The sequence below is a fragment of the Ailuropoda melanoleuca genome, chromosome 14, assembly GCF_002007445.2.
Source record: "Ailuropoda melanoleuca isolate Jingjing chromosome 14, ASM200744v2, whole genome shotgun sequence".
Taxonomy (NCBI): Eukaryota; Metazoa; Chordata; class Mammalia; order Carnivora; family Ursidae; genus Ailuropoda; species Ailuropoda melanoleuca.
In genome coordinates, this window is record NC_048231.1 from 91,520,595 (window position 1) to 91,527,059 (window position 6,465).

The window sequence follows — 6,465 nt, forward strand, 5'->3', positions numbered from 1 at the left end:
AATAGTTACCTTACAGAGATCACAATCCTGCAAGACCGGAGTCTCCTTCACTTCACAAACGTTTTAGCAATCTACAAGAGCAAAGCATTTCTATCAACAACCTATCTTCCAGAAGGAAATGTAGATAAAATTAAATGTCCTTGTAACCTGCAGCCCATCAACAGCTACTTGAAGAGGGCAGAGAGTAATGTTCCTCCAGGAAGCTCCCAGCTACCTTCATGTTAATTCCTTGCTAGAGGGAAAAAGGACAGTAACTTGACAATGGCCAGGCCTCTGGTATCCTGTGAGTCTTCTTTAACGTATGAAAATCCTTCTGAAAACCTCCCTTTTCCTTACCTCCCCCAACCCCATAGTATATAATCAGCCACCCATCAACCCTGGGGCAGCAGCTCTTTCTGCCCAAGGGTCCTGTTCCCTTGCTTTAATAAAAGCACCACTTTGTGTAGAAGTCTCAAAATTCTTGGTCATGGGCTCCGGACCTCACACCACTGAAACTCACCTTTATTCCAAAACCACAACACACGCATCCTTTTTCTGATATTGTAATATTTGTCACACCTATATATGCTCTAAATCCAACAATTCGATGTTATAACTATTGCTTTCAACAACCTTGTGGAAAGAAAGGAAGAGAATATAGATGCACGCGCAGTCTTTTATATTTGCCCACATGTTTACTTTTACTATTTCTGATGCGCTTCATTTCTGCTTATACAATCAACTTCCTGAGAGGGAAGGGGTCACTTCCTTTCACCCAGAAGCACGTTAGTGTTCCTTGTCAGGCGTTTTCGCTGTCAATGAGTATGCGTTCTCTCAGTTTTTGGCTTCTGGGCAATGTCTTTATTCTCAACAAATAGCTTTGCCAGATTTAAAATTTGGGGTTAACTCTTCTCACTTTTAGCAGTTTGAAAATGTCATTCCACTGCCTTCCACTGTCCAGTTTTTCTGAAGAGGAGTCAGCTAAACTTACCATTTTTGTTCCTGTGTGTGATGAGTCAGGTTTCCTCTGTTGTTTTCAAGATTTGCTTAGCTTTGGGGGGTTTGGTTATAATGTATCAAAGTGTGGATCTCTTTGTGTTTATCATACTTAAGGTGTGTTGAATTCCCTTAATCTCCAGATTAATATTTTTCATCAGTTCTGGGCCATTATTTGTTTAATTTTTCCACCCTTTCTCTTCTGCTCCCTTTGAGACTATCATTACCTATTAGTTGATATGTTTGGTGTTTCCCACAGGTCTCTGGATTCCAATATATTTTTAACAAACTAAAAAAAATTATTTTTTTTTTTGTAACTTGCCTAGATTTAAACTCTGGACACTGCCTCCTTTGTGGTGCTTATTTCTTGATGTCTTTAATTCGTTATTTTATTTTTATTTTTAATTTTAAAATGCCTTTCCAGTGCTTTGCCTTGTGTCTGCAAAGCTCAATGGTCAACCAGTGATTTGGGCAAAAGTTATACTCAAACACCTTGAGTCGGTAAGGTTTCCACCACTGCCGGTCTGTGTGAGCCAGGGTTGGGAAGCACACTCAGAATTATGGTATTTTGCAAGTCTCCTCTGGCTTTTATTTTCTGCTAGGCTCTCTGGAGTCTCCCTGCTCACGTAATTTCCTAGACAGGCGGGGATATGTGCAGAAGTGATTTAGTTTATCTACACTCTCTTATCTCCAGGATCTCTGTTAAATTCTTGGTTCTCCTGCTACGCACCCCAACTGAGACAACAACCTCAGGCTAACAAAGTTGTAGGTTTCCTCCATTTCTTTCCTGTTTGTTGCAGTCAGCTGACAATGTTACAGGTTTTTGCTTTCCATCACAAATCAAATCTACCCTCTCTAGAAACAAAGCGGGAGCTTTTGCATCCAGAAACATGTTGGTAAAACCATCGTTCTCACCAATGAGCTATGGATTGGGAGATGGGACAGCCCCAGAAAAGAAGTCCAAGTCCACAGATTCATAGTGCTTTTACCCAAAGATGTAGCTGTTTATAAAAAATAAATACTAAATTTCTTTTGTCCATCTTTGGTCAATTTCCAGTGCCCAAAAATTGTTGTTTTTGACAAATTGACCAATTTTATATTTCTTTTGGGGGTAGCAATTTCCTGACTTTTCCAAACATTGTAGCTGGTGATCACAGTCAAGAAGATAATTTTAAATTATTTCTGGTGCTCAATTCTACAAATTAACATATAGATAGGAAAATAGAGATGTGTAATATATCTATATATATTATAGATAGATCTACATACATATACATATGTATAACATATACATTTTTAGTTTTGTATCACTGTTTAATATGTAAGAAAACAGAGCTCAAAAAAGTATGTTCTACGTTATATCTGAGTATGTGGTGAAGCCAAATGTGAAGTAAGGTTTACTTAATTCAAATGCTATGCTTTTTACATTACATCATGCCCCCTTTAAATCAGAATCCAATTAAAGACACCTGAAACCAAGGAAATAGTGTGATTCAATGGAGCAGATAACCAACCAGTAGAAAAAACTGTACCTCTTATATTGCCAACCTGATTGCTACGACCCAAGGGCAAACATAGGACTCTGTGTAGGAAAGGGTTAGTAATTTCTCTTTTTTACTCACATGTCCATAACCAACTCACTTGGTAATTTAGGTCCCTTTTCTCACTATTTCTCTTACACCTCCAAAAAATTAGAGTTATAAGGAATAGGTCTTCACCGAGTAAATGTTCAGTACTAATTCACAAGAAAGGAAAAATAGAATTGAAAGTCACTTGCACCAGTGACTTCACTGATAATTACTAAGCATGAATATAAACTTGCTAATAGAGTCTAGAGTTCAACAAAAATATTGAATAGATGGACATATGAATGGATAGAAAGACACGGATGAATGGATGCATGGATAGATAGATAGATAGATAGATAGATAGATAGATAGATAANCGAATATAAACTTGCTAATAGAGTCTAGAGTTCAACAAAAATATTGAATAGATGTACATATGAATGGATAGAAAGACACGGATGAATGGATGCATGGATAGATAGATAGATAGAGAGAGAGAGAGATGATAGATAGATGATAGACAGACTGATAGAAAGACTAAGCCATATAACAGATCAGCCACTGGGCTACAAAAGATCAGAAGTGTTGAGAGTGAAACTAAGACTCTGCTTTGATGGAGTTTGTCTCCTGGAAGTCTTGGAAATATGGGACAATCAACTTGTCAATTTTCTTAAACTATGTAACATCATTTTGTGTTGTAAATATAGTTAGTCTCTTGGCTATCTTTCAGCCATCTTCATTTTTGGAAGACATAAAGAAATAATGTTTATTTATTTTTTTAAAAGATTTTATTTATTTATTTGACAGAGAGAGACAGCCAGCGAGAGACGGAACACAAGCAGGGGGAGTAGGAGAGGAAGAAGCAGGCTCCCAGCGGAGGAGCCTGATGCGGGGCTCGATCCCATAACGCTGGGATCACGCCCTGAGCCGAAGGCAGAAGCTTAACAACTAAGCCACCCAGGTGCCCCAGAAATAATGTTTATAAACAATTTCAAGTTCTGTAGAGGACTGAAAAACCAGAGACCATGAAATTTAGTCTTGCTATTCTGTGCCTTCNTGGGATCACGCCCTGAGCCGAAGGCAGAAGCTTAACAACTAAGCCACCCAGGCGCCCCAGAAATAATGTTTATTAACAATTTCAAGTTCTGTAGAGGACTGAAAAACCAGAGACCATGAAATTTAGTCTTGCTATTCTGTGCCTTCCTTTTTTATTTAATAAAAAATCTTGATATCTCAAGGATATGAGGTATATGAATATCAAATAATTACATAAAAATTTTACTCTCAATACTATACATGAACAATGCACAATTACATGTTATTTGCACATAAAATCACTCAACAGGAAGGAGGGAGAGGGAAAATTTATATAAATATGCCCATCTTAGTCCAGGGTATGAATACAGACAATAAAATGCAGGACTAAACATTTATGTTTCTTTTTGTACTCTTTGCAGAGCACTCCATGTTATATGAACTGTCACTCTTTCCGAATTTTTCTCCAGTACCTACTGCCATCGCAACTAAGAAATCAGGAAATACGTGTCTTTAGACTTGCCAATAATATTGTGTTGGAAATGCATTATTCACCATTAGTGTACGGGATGAAAAGCATCAAGAACAAGAGTGTCAGACAGGCTTATGGATTGGAAGAGAAGAAAGAGATGATTTGGCCGAAGTTCAGCCCCTGAGCTCAGCGTTGGGCTTGAAGCACCACAGAGCAGCCCACTCCATCCCTGATGTCTTGCTTCTACACATCCAAACCGCACTGATTTACATTGACTCCCAACACCTGTTCCTGACGATGAAAAGGAGACTGTAGCTTTGCAGACATCTGTCTAATTTTGTACCAATATGCAAGCTGCAGTGTGAGTTCTGATGTCGGGTTAGTGATGGGCTATGTCATTGATTAATATGCTTGCCCCAAACTTTACATCTTTTAGTGTATTTTTACCTCTCATTAGAAAATCAGAGGTATTTTCAGTTGCCATTGGTGTAAACTGTGACGAAGGTGCAAATTATGAAAACCCATGGGACTCCAAGGCACGTAAGACCTTTATAACATATTGTGCTAATATGGAACATGGATGGAGTGTGAGTGTGGTGCATTTCCACCCCACTGCACTCAATAGTTGTTAGCTGCTTTTCTTACCACCAACAAACCACTTTTAGGATTTAAATTGTCTTCAAGTACTGCCCATAGTAAATTTCGTACTTCTAAAAAAAAAAAAGTATTATTCTGCTCTGACTNGTATTATTCTGCTCCGACTGCTCCATATCATTGATCTCTAATAAACTATTTGCAGGTGAATACTGCATGTGTTGCCTCACGTGGAGAGCATTGTAAAGAAACATGTCCCTTTATGAACTTCCATGGCAGTTTTTATGAGTTTGAATTTTCCACTAATTTTCAAATTGTTTGAATTATAGGGCAGTTGACTTAAATTGTTCTTAAATACCGAAATTGTTTTGTCCGAGAGTTCTTTGCACCTAATCTTTTAGTTGGTAAATATAATTTCCAGCATGAGTTGTGTCACTCATTTGCAGTAGAAATATTTAAAAAACTTTTTCTTTGATCAATGAAATTTTTATGATTTATCAAAATGATACCACAACTCCTTAGGTATATTCCTACAAGTGTGTGTTTATATGTATGTATAGGATATAATGTAATACATTCATGATTTATTAGATAACATATTAGGTAGATATAGGAATTTGGGCTTTTCTAGCTTGACCAAATACAGTAACAGTAAGTTGTATGCACTTTGAGAATAAGGTTAAAGTTGGGTTTTCTGAATCTTTTTTTTTTTTTTTAAATCTTACTAGGACCTAGCACAGTTTCTGCACAGAGCAGACTCCCAACAAATAATGGTGTTAATGATGAACAGACACGTGACTATATCCTTACTACTGATCAAGGTGTAAAGTATATTTTACCATGAGTCTAGACATTTGAAAACACATATTTTATTATTATATTTTAGAGAAGAACATTCTAATGTTAACAAAATGAATGTTTTTTGTAGGGCTAGCAGCACAAAGTATACTTGATGAAACAACCCAAAACAATCCAATACCACGTACTTAAAGATACCCTGACATTATCCTTAGGTAAGTACCATATTTTTTCATCTTTATTCATGGACAGATGAAAATGTGATAGAATTGGTGAGCTAGAAATAGAAATAAATTCTTCTTGATATCTATCCTGAGGTAAAGGATTTTCAATCAGATTTTTTAAACCCAGCTTGCAAATGTCTTTCAGCTAAAGGTAAAGCTGGATGAAGTCCCAAGAGCATGAGGTTAATTCCCATAATGCCAATCTTCTAAGAAGAAGGTACAGCATGACAGGTTATTGCTCTTTCTTCATTCATTCATTCATTCATGAATCATCCATTTATTCATGCTTTCTCTAGACATTCATTGTTTAATAATTTATTTAACAAATATTTACTGGGTACCTACTATCACAGGAACTAAAGATTCAGAAGTGAATAAGACAGAGTCCTTGCCCTCAAGGACTGTATAGTGAGGAGGAATATATTTATAAACATGCAGTTATAACTCAACATGGAAGCACAATGATAGTGATATGCAACAGTGTCTTTTCAAACCCAATAAGGGAACCAATCCAGTTTTGGGGATAAAGCATAAGACATGAGAGAAGGTGGTCAGGGAAGCCTTCCTTGAGATTATTCAACTCTATCTAAGAAGCACAATCACTTTCAAAGAGGTCGCTTAAGCAGAAGATAAAACTGACTCTGTGAACTTGAAGAGATTGCTTAACTTTTCCAGACTTCACAGTTTCCATATTAGTAAACTGCCCAAGTTGGACATGATTCTGAATTTGCTTCTGTTACAACATTCTATCATCCTAGAACAACAGGCAAACAGAAAAAAGCCATCACCAACCCACATC